Source organism: Cicer arietinum, chromosome 6 (genome assembly GCF_000331145.2).
Source record: "Cicer arietinum cultivar CDC Frontier isolate Library 1 chromosome 6, Cicar.CDCFrontier_v2.0, whole genome shotgun sequence".
In the NCBI taxonomy this organism is placed as follows: domain Eukaryota; kingdom Viridiplantae; phylum Streptophyta; class Magnoliopsida; order Fabales; family Fabaceae; genus Cicer; species Cicer arietinum.
Genome location: NC_021165.2, coordinates 45,568,765 through 45,579,959, shown reverse-complemented (window position 1 = coordinate 45,579,959; position 11,195 = coordinate 45,568,765). Strand labels below are relative to the sequence as shown.

Genomic DNA, 11,195 nt, shown 5'->3' with positions numbered 1-11,195 from the left:
TATGATTGAAATGATTGATGTTTTTCTTTGCACTTTCAGTTGTATTTTGTTCTTCATCTTGAAGCTGCTTTTATAGACTTCTAGAGAGCTTGGGATAGCTCATATGACCGTTGAAATAGGGCCAGCTGTCATGAAATAGTTGTTGGATAAAGTCTGCCAAGAAGCAAGAGTGATCACAGCTGCATCCAAGAACGTTCTTGAGATCCAAGATTGTTCTTCGAGTTTGTTTGAGATGAACTAACTTGTACTTTGTGATTGTGACAGATGTCTAAGTTGAGTGCATGCTTTTTAGTCTCGTGTGCAGGTATTAGAGAAGTACAATCAGTAGTGTACTTTTTAGCTTGTGGCTTTGTACTTGCACTTGCCTCATTTGAACAATGATCTTATATTATGCTTTTAATGAAGCATGTCTTTGATTCTTTGAATTCTGGAACAAATATGACTTAGATTGGTCCTTGCTTATTCTATATGAGGATATGAGATAAATAATGTTTCCAGGATTCAATCTTTCACAAGAGAACTGATTATTCATAAACGGAGATCGTTCTTCGTTTCTCAGCAATAAGTCAAGATTGATCTTCGTTTTCCAGAACTACTTCAAGATCAATCTTCGTTTTCCAGAATTGCTTTCTTTGATTTTAATGCGATCTGATTTGTGATGTTTGATACCTATCTTGTTTTAACACACTCAAATGCACATGTTAAATATTAAAACATTTAGAATCATAATTAATAATCTTTAATTAATCTTTTGTTTAATCATCATCAAAACATTTAAATTGAGATTTTTGCTTAACAATCATTCCCCTTGTCTCTTTGAAATCAATACATCATGTTAGCGGTGGTTTACGTTTCCAAGGGGGTTGAAGTTGTGGCTATCCCAAAAAATGATGCTAATGTGGTGATTAAGCTCTTTAAAAGAAAAAAAAAATTCTGAGATTTTGTGTTCCAAGGTGATGACGAATGATGGAGGCTCTCATTTCATAGCTAAACAGTTTGAAGGCCTACTAAAAAAATATGGAGTGGAGCACATAATTGCCACATTATATCACCCTCAAACTAGCGGACAAGTAGAAGTTTACAATAGAGAGATCAAGAGCATTCTCAAGAAAACTATCTATGTGTCAAGGAAGGAATGTCCACCAAGCTAGGTGATGCGCTTTGGGCATACCGTACAACATAGAAGACTCCTATTGGTATGAATCCTTACAAGTTGATGTATGGAAAATCTTGTCACCTCTTAGTTGAGCTTAAACATAAATCATACTAGGCAATAAAGACCCTTAACTTAGATTTGAAGGCTACTGGTGAAAAAAGGAAGCTACAATTCAATGAGCTTGAGGAGTTAAGGTTAAACGCTTACGTGAAGGCTAAACTTTGCAAGAAAAGAACCAAGAAGTGGCACGATAAGCACATAACTAGAAGGGAATTCAAAGAAGGTGATTTCTTGTTACTTTTCAATTCACAATCAGTGAGCTTGAGGAGTTAAGGTTGAACGTTTATGAGAAGGCTAAAATTTGCAAGGAAAGAACCAAGAAGTGACATGATAATCACATAACTAGAATGGAATTCAAAGAAGGTGACTTCCTGTTACTTTTCAATTCACGATTGACGTTGTATCTGGGTAAACTTCGTTCGAGGTGGTTTGGGACATTTCAAATCCATAAGGTATTCCCGTTTGGAGTTGTAGAAATCTGGAGTGAAGCCACTAGAGTTTTCACTGTGAATGGTCAAAGTTTGAAGCATTATGTAGTTGAGAATCCAATAGAGAAACGAGTAAGTTTTATCCATCGATCTCCACCATAAGATTTACAAAATGAAGATCAAGCTATGAACCATAAACAAGCGTTGTGTTTGAGGAAACACATAGTTTTAATTTTTCAAAATTTTATTTTTGTTTTGAAGGCTGAGCTAAAACAAGAAAAAATGTAGAAAACAGGAGAAGACATCAAGAATTACGACTTGGCCGTAAAATCTATTACGGTCGTAATTGTCCTGCTCCGTGCACCTGAAAAAACCAACGTCAAGGCAACAAACAGTACTGCTTGACAATAATGACCATTATGGTCGTCATGCGTGCATAGGGCCACTTTCCACCACCACCATAATCTTGTGAGTTTTCTTACCCCTTTCATGACTATTTTAATTTTTACATTGAGGACAATGTTTTATCCAAGCATGGGGGATACAGTTTATTGTTTGCTTGTTTTCTTACTATGTTAATTTTTTTCTTCTTCTTGTTTTGAAATAAAAATAAATAAATAACTTATCCTTGCATGAAAGAAAACCTTTTGATGTCTTTGATAGGGAATCATAATTTTTGTGTACGTTGTTGTTAAATAGGCAATGAACTCAGCTTCGGATGCCACACTTTCAGTTTGATAAATTAGCATATTATCTGATAGCATGTTCTCATTGATTTATCTACTAAATGTGAGTTTTGGGCTTGTGCTACATCATCAAATATTATGCCGCTTCCTTGTTTTGAGTGATTATTCACTATTGATTGTGCTCTCTAGAACTTGATTTGCAATTGTCTCAAGGCTAAATTCTCTTGCAATCATGGTGAAGAAAAAGCACTATAGGATTAATTTTTTTCAAACCTTAAGACTTGATTTGTTTTGTTTCATACTATCCAGTAGTTTCCCACTTTGAGCCTTATATGAATTAAAAAAACAAAACAAAACAAAAATGAATTTTTGTTAGTCCCGGTTTGAAATGACACAATCAGGTGTTTCACTCGGAGTAACATATTTGACTGATGAATAATGTTTGGGTTGATGAAAGATTGTTTGAATATGCTTAGCTTGAATTATTTCAAAAGGTTACCTGTAATCATATGTTTAATTTCTTATAGACTTTTGAATATCTATTTTTTAATTTTTCCCCATCTATTGTCCCTTGGTCTTGTTACAACCTTGAAAAGTATTTTTGATTCATATATGCTCTCATGAGAGATGTAGTGGAGATTTGGTTAATAGTCAAGCCTATGGTAGGATACTTTGCATTGATGAAATTTTGAGTGAACGTCCGTTATCCTAAAATATGGAGAGAATTTGAGAGTTGAGTGTCCTATTGATGATAATTATTTTTAAGAGGAGTCTAAGTCACTAATTTGGAACCAAAATTGGTTATCCTTTGGTTTTGGAATTTTCCTATTACCTACACTTGAATTGAATGTTGAGTTCCCTATTCATGATGTATGCTCGTCCATGGGGGGATTTGATAAGCTAGAATTTATTTGTTTTTATAGCTTTGCTTGATAAGTTAATTTGTTGCTTTTAATTTGGTTTTAGTTCTATTTTACTACCTTTTTGTTTTGTTTATATTGCAAGGAGAAGTGAGGAATTAAGTGAATATTTTTGATGCAAAAGAGCCTTGAAGTCAAGTGGTGCAGTCATGGTCTATCCTGATCAAGAAAACGAAAGAAACTGAAGTTCCAACAAGAATTATTGTCTTGTCGCAATGGCCATTACGACCGTAATGGCTGAACGAGAAAAAAAGCAAGAATCTACCACTCTAAGGCAATAATGATTACTACTTGCCAGTAATGGTCGTAATATGCTCATCTTCTACTCCTGAACCATTTTTTTTTTTATGTGAAATTCTGATGGTTTCTTGTAATTAAAGCTCATGAAGACGCCTAGAGCTATAAAAAAGACGAAAAATACTCAGTTTTTGACATAGATTTCTACTTACAATCCCTTATTACACTTGCTTTTGTTCTTGTATTTCTCTTAGAAAATTTGTAGTTTCAATAATATTCAAATTTTCATTTTCACTATGTTATTTTATTTTATTCTGTTATTTTATATTTCTAATATTTTTATATTTAAGTTTTGATTCTACTATGATCATGTGTGAGTAGATCTTTCTTGTCTTGGGATTGTAGAATTTTCAATTATGGATCTCTAACAATTTCTATTTCTTTCTGTCAAGGGTATTGATCTTTTAATCTCATCTTAGTAAAAATCATGTTCATACTTGGATATCAAATAATATACCGAAAAGGTGGATTTGATATCTGATCCCTAAGATTGGACAAGAGAATCAATAATGAAAATATATTTTGGTTATCTTATAAAAATAGATTTTGGTTATCTTGAAATCATGAAAGATGTCTTCTTTTAAATGATTTTGTTAATACATCAATCATTAAAATAGGTTGGTTATTAGTTTAAAATAATTTTTGCTCTTTGTAAGAAGACATTAGTTATAATTATTTATCTAAATTTTAATAGTTTAACACCAAAGCATAGAGGAAGTTAGTTTTATTGTATCCATTGTTATGAAAAACTACAATCCAATGCTTCATTTTTATTGCGAATTTTAATAAAAAATCATTATCAACATTTACTGTTTTAACTAATCATCATAGTAAAGAGAGATTGATACTCCTAACAAAGTCCTTGAGAGAACAATAATTTTTACTACACGATAATACATTACTCTTGCGGTCCTATCATTAACATACATAAGACACTAATTTTATCACAATAACATATCAAACGATTTTAAATTTGTGTAAAATATTATATAAATAATTTATATGATATAAATTTTCAATCCAACGGTGAATTTTACAAGATTTGTATAAGTTAAAATGTTATTGAGCAATATAAAACTAGTGGAACATTATATTAATATAATTTGATCTCTCATCATATCATAATAGTTGATTTCAGATTATAGAGTTGATTGTACTTTTGATTCATGTAATATGAATGAAATCTACTTCTAGTTCCATTAAAATATTTCTTTTTGATTTTGAATTATGAAAACAAATAAACTCATCAAGACTCTCCCTCGCCAAACCATCCATTCTTTCAATTTCCTCATTCCTTTTTCACAAAGCATTCTCCTGGGCTCCTAAACTCTCAAACATCGCTTTAAGGGATACATACCTATGTTTTTCCAATTAATTGACTTTAACATTTTCTATAAAAAGGTTAAAATTCTAATATTAATAATAATGTTAGACAATTATTATTTCTTTGTATTGCATAACTTAAATTTTAAAAATTGCTAACAAGGGAAATTTGACTATATTTTCATAAATTTATATCCACCTTTAAATTTATTAATATATAACTTAAAAGATAGGTTAAATAATAAATTAATTTGTATTTTTCTTACAACATAAATGAAATAGTATTTAAAATAACTTAAAAAAATTAAAATATCTATATATCTATATTCTACATTATATACAATTTGAATATGATTTAAATTGATTACTCTTCAATAAAAACCTCTAAACAACTCTAATCTATAACAAATGACGCAAGTCAGTAAAAAAGGGAAAAGTATTAAAAACAAATAAATTCAAATTTGCATTTAATACTGACAATAATTGCTTTTGTTTCATAAATCATAATATAGATTTTTTGGTTAATTGTTGTTTTAAAATATTAAAAACAACAGTTTGTGAGAGGAATTCAAATAAAAAAAAACGATACACGACTAGGACATTAAATGTTTATAGTTAAAAAGATGACATTAAATATTTAGGCACATTTTGATACTCATTGCAAGGGAAGTATATAATCAGTAGATTTCTTGCCTCGAGAAGAAGGACTAAGAACACAGCAAAAATATATCCAAAACAAGGTCTTTTAAAAAACTCACATTAAGAAGAATGACAACTTTTGGTTGATGAAAGAGCAAAAAAAACATATGTAAGAAATATTAAATAATTCTTTTATGTGTATTTCTTGTAAAAGTAATTTGATTATGTTACATTATTTTCTATTGATCAATAGGAAACATTTCAAGGTAAGTTGCAACAGGCCTCCAAAGGTGGAGAAACATCTAGTAGTTGTAGCCAAGTGGTTGATGCGGAAGCTCGCTTAGATATGTGGGTCTAATCTGTTGGGGGAAGAATAAAGGGAGGATCAATAGTACTGGAGATAGATCCTCACTTTATAGACCAGGTGTCGTAAGTCTAGTCTCAAATTCTCGTCCATCTAGAGGTTGCGTCAATGTCTTGTTGCAGCACTCTAAAGAGATAGTTGCATATATAGCAGCATTTGAGGAGCGAGCAAAAGCGGTAGAACACGAGGCAAGAGAGGCGCGAGAGGAGCTAGGAAAGCAGAGCAACGTCGACAAGAGGAAGTTCAACAAACAGAGTAGCGCACTATAGAGCTCCAGATGCAGCTAGCAACACTGGCAAAAAGTGTTGCTCCCATACAGACTGAGTCATCCTGTCATCATCATCATCAAGATTATGACGAGCATGAGTCTAGTGATAATGACGACGAGAAGTAATATTGATTTTAGTGTCAGTTTCATATAGTAGTTATTACTACATATTTTGCTTAAACTTGTAGGCATTATCTATATATGGTTAGTTTAGAGAATTATGATAGTGTAAGTTGTAACAATGTACTTATTTTGAGAATTATATTAGTGTAATTTATCTTTATTTTGAGACGTGTGGCAGTCACGATGTGTATTTTGAAAATACTATTTACATAAAATTTTAATTTGTTTTGACAATGATGTTTTAATATGCCTATAATTTATTTTTAAAAATATATTAAAAAATACATCAAACTGTAAAAAAATCAAAATAGCATGAAAATTATTTTTTCATTACCCACAAAAATTCTACAAGTAAATAATAATTTAACCACATACATGTCATGGATAAAATTATAAATATCACATAGAAAACAATAGAATTTTTCACGGATGGTCCATGAATAATGTTACCTGCGATTTTTTCATCTTAAGTATTTACGTTTTTACCCACATAAAATATATGAGGAACTTTATCCACGGAGACTTGGTGAGTTATACTATTCACGGACAATTCTTAAATAAGTGTATCCCACTACTTGTTTATCAGTAAGTATTTTTCTACGAGCGATTTAGCTATGAACTAGTGTCTGTGGGTAACTCGTGAGTAATTTTACGTTACCTACGGAAATTCCATAGGTAAAGATAAAATATGTTGTAGATAACAATAGTTTTTCTTGTAGTGTTCATCAAATACATAATACAAATATTCAAATAAACTCATATTTTTATCTCCAACAACATCAAATTCATCAAATAAAGAATTAAAATATGAGTTTATTTAAAAATTTAAGTTATAAATTTGACGAAATTTGCATTATATTGAAGATGATAATTAATTTTATGGATTTTATTTGAAAATTTTAATGAATTTTTGTAAAAAAAAAAAAAAAGAATAACATTGTTAACATTTTAAAACATAAAATCAAATTGTCACTTAAAATTAAAATAAATGACTAAATTAAAAAAAAAAGACTAAAAAATTAACTGAAATTAAGTTAAGAGACTGTATATACTATTTAGCCTTTGATATAAAACTCTTTTTCAAGTATTATAAATATAATCAACCTTATTTTTATTTATGACACGTGTAACTTTTTCAAAGTTAAATTTTACGTAATATTTGTTTGTTTCGTAAACTAAATGAGAGTAAAAATATATAAAATATTTAAATAAATGACATTTGAGTTGTACAGTACAATAAATATACACAAAAACTTTAACAAAATATTCTTAAACTCAACTTTGACTTTATCAAAAAAAATTTTGTTTTTATGTAAAACTCAATCTCAAATTGTAAAAAATAATAAAACTTAATTTCAAGTTCCAAATGTGTGCCTTTTTGCAGATACATTTTTTGATCCTCACAGAACAAAAAATTATTATGTCAAATTTGAAGTTGAGTTTTACGGAATTGAATTTTAAACATAATGTTTTATAAATTTAACTTCTAGTTTGACTGGAATTGTTTTTTATTATGTAAAACTAAAATTTAAGTTTTACCGAATCAAAAATTAATTCCATAAATTTGGAGTTGAGTTTTACAAAAACAAGTTTTTTTAAAAGTAAAATTTAGTCAAATTCAATATCATTTTTTCTAAGAGTAAAGTTTTACATAATGTATTCTTTATTTGTTTTTTTTAAATATATTATTTAAAGTATTAGAAGGAATACTCAAAATCCATTACAATAAAATTATCGCACTCTATAACAAAGACAAATCAAACACTTTTGAGACAAGAAAAGAGGACTATTCCATAATATGAGAGAACAAAATTACTATTATTAATAAACAAAACCCAATACACCCTTTTAATGTTATAAGAAATCTCCTTTAAATTTGCAACTTTTCCTTTGAACATTACTGCATTCTTTTCCGACTGACTATATACATCACGACTATATGTAGTGGCTAACCAAATCAAATGGGATACCTTCACAAAAGTATAAAAAATTCCATAAAATTTAACTTAATGATAGAAAAAGTATAAAAAGAGTCCATAAAATCAAATAAAATCAAATAAGTACTAATCACCAATTTGACCCTGAAGGCAATTTTTTAAATCAACTTACTTTTCTTTTATGTACAAAACTAGATCAATTTACTTCGACTCATGTAATGCAGTGCGTTTAACAATTATTACTTTCATTTTCTAAACTAAGTCCGATTATAGTTTCAAACTAATAGTAATTTTTTATTATAGTAATCTTAAAAGTTAGTTACCTATGTAAAACACATATGAATATACATTATACATATAGTACATAATCTCGCATGAAAAAGAATTAATTAGCATCACTGAGACAATAAAAGAACATAAGAATTAAGTCACCATTAATTTTATTAGAAATAAATAATATTGTATAACTTTTTATGAATCAATTGAGGGCACGTATTTATTATTTATAAATAATTATTGTGTTTTAGTTCCAATGAAGAAATATGTAATGGTTATTATTGTATTTATTATTAAGCTAATAATTTATTAGACTTAAGTATAATTTTGATCCTTTAATTATGTTTGGCTTAAAATTCGTTTTAGTCATCTATCTTTTTAATTTTTTATTTTTTGTTATTTATTTTTTATAAGTAGTATATTTTAGTCTTTTTTTGTAATCACAACAAAAGTTATACTAACATTTGATAATTTAAATGTCTTTTAACAATTACCAATATGCGTTTACTATAACATTCGTTCAAACAAAATATCATTTAATTCAATAATAGACTTGCATTTGAAAAAACTCTCTGCATGCTTTGAAATAGATATAAACTCTTTCTAATTTTGTCTTAGTTTTTTGTATTTTCATCTTATCTTTGTTAAATTTGCACACTTAAATTTATAATTGATCAAATATTAGACACCAATAATATATGATAGCTATCATATAATTGTTTGAAAGGTTATGATAAAAGGACAAATATTCATTATTTATAAAAGATAAAAGACAAAAAAACAATTAAAGAAAAGATAAATGATTAAAATGAATATTTAGTAAAAGATTTAAGTCAATTTATTATCTATGTAAACAAATCAATTTTATGCATGTATTTATTATTCAAAAACGTTTTCTTACTTTCAAATCTTGGGGGAAACATGCAATAATTTTTATTGAATTTGTTGGTATAATTTAGGCAAATATACACATTTAATCCTTTAAGTTTAGCTCAATTTTCACTTAGGTCTTTGAAGTTTATTTATGTTTTTTTTATTTGATCTTTTAAGTTACATTTGTTTGATTCATTAACTTTAAATATTATTAAATTACGTATAGAGTCATTTAAGTTTAAAAATATTCTCAAATTACTAACATGAAATATTAAGATTAATCAAAATATTGCAACAAGTTGACTGTCAAAGATATTTTATATATGACGGAAGTAAATACATTGATTATATAAATAGATTTTTATTACCTTATTTTTAAGGTTGTATGTGTGTTTAAATTATTGTAAAAAAAAAAAAAAAATATATGTATATTTTATAAAAGATTAGTATGAAGAACATATTGTTGCAATATTTGATAGATTTTCTAATGATCAAAAGTTTTCAATTGAATTAATTATTCTCAAAATTGAGATAAAATATTAACTATATAAATAAAATATAACTTAAATAGTTAAATCAGAATAAAATAAACTTAAATAAAAATTGAGTTAAACTTTTTGTTTATAATTTAATTGTATTTGTGCAGATATTATTTGTTAACTATATATTCACTCATGAATAACTATAGGGGATACTTTTTATTAGAATACTTTTTAGGCTTTGAGCATATATCGATTTTATGCTTTCATTTAATGCGTATGAATGATTAAGAAGTCCTTCAGAGAAACATGAGATGATATTCATTTAGTTTGTCAGTAAAATTTTATTATCTTCTACCATATATCAATTTTATGTGTGTCTATTGCGGTATACTAATTATGAGCAGTGATTTTTGTGTAATAATATTTTTTTTTTAATTTGATATATATATATATATATATATATATATATCATTCTTTTTTTATTGTTTGATAATAATAACATTTTGTTTGTAATTTGATTATAATGTATATCAATGTTGTTACTCTTTAATCTGTTCAGCTTCATCTTTTCATCTAAAGTGTTGTTATATTATATAGTTAATCATTTTCATGTGTGTGAATATTTTATATCAAATAAATAACAAATGTGTGTGTACATTATTACCTTAAATGATTAACATTAAATTACAAATATATTCCGTGATTTTATACTCAAAAGTAATTGCTTTCACAAATATATTCTTAATAATTTTGAGTAATCATTTCTTTCTATGACAACACGATATCTTTTTTTTTCTTCTAATGTACGGGTAACGGATGAACTAATTTTCATATTAACTTTCTAGATTAGATATTGCAAGTGTGTTATCTACTTTTATTTTCATTTTCAATAATCTAATGATATAAAATTATATGTATAATGTTTTAAATATTATTAATATTATATTAAAAAAATTTAAAAACCTATAAACATATTTATAAAATACATACATTAAATCAAATAAACTTAAATATGAAAAAAAAATGACTTTTACAATTATGGTATAATTTAAATGAAAAATATATCGTGATACTTATTTTTATGTAATTGCTCGGAATTATTAAGTATAAAGTTATAATTGAAATTTATATAGATGTTTAAATTTTATTTTGTAAGACATGGTGATAAAAATAAATAAATTATTTTAATTTTATATTTTAGTTTATAAAATTAAAATTATAATACATTCAAAAGAGATAGGGTTCAAGTCAAGCTCTATGATTTTGTTATCTATTTGCAATCTTTAAGGTAACATAGTTAATCATCAACTCTAAAATCTATCCGGGTGTGTTTAAGATGGTTAATTTTCCTAAAGATAAGATT

General features: G+C 27.1%; 1 pseudogene; it reads left to right on the top strand.

Moving 5' to 3' along the window:
* The first annotated feature begins 956 nt into the window (after window positions 1-956).
* Window positions 957-6,142, top strand: LOC140920754 (uncharacterized; annotated as a pseudogene).
* Window positions 6,143-11,195: the final 5,053 nt, after the last annotated feature.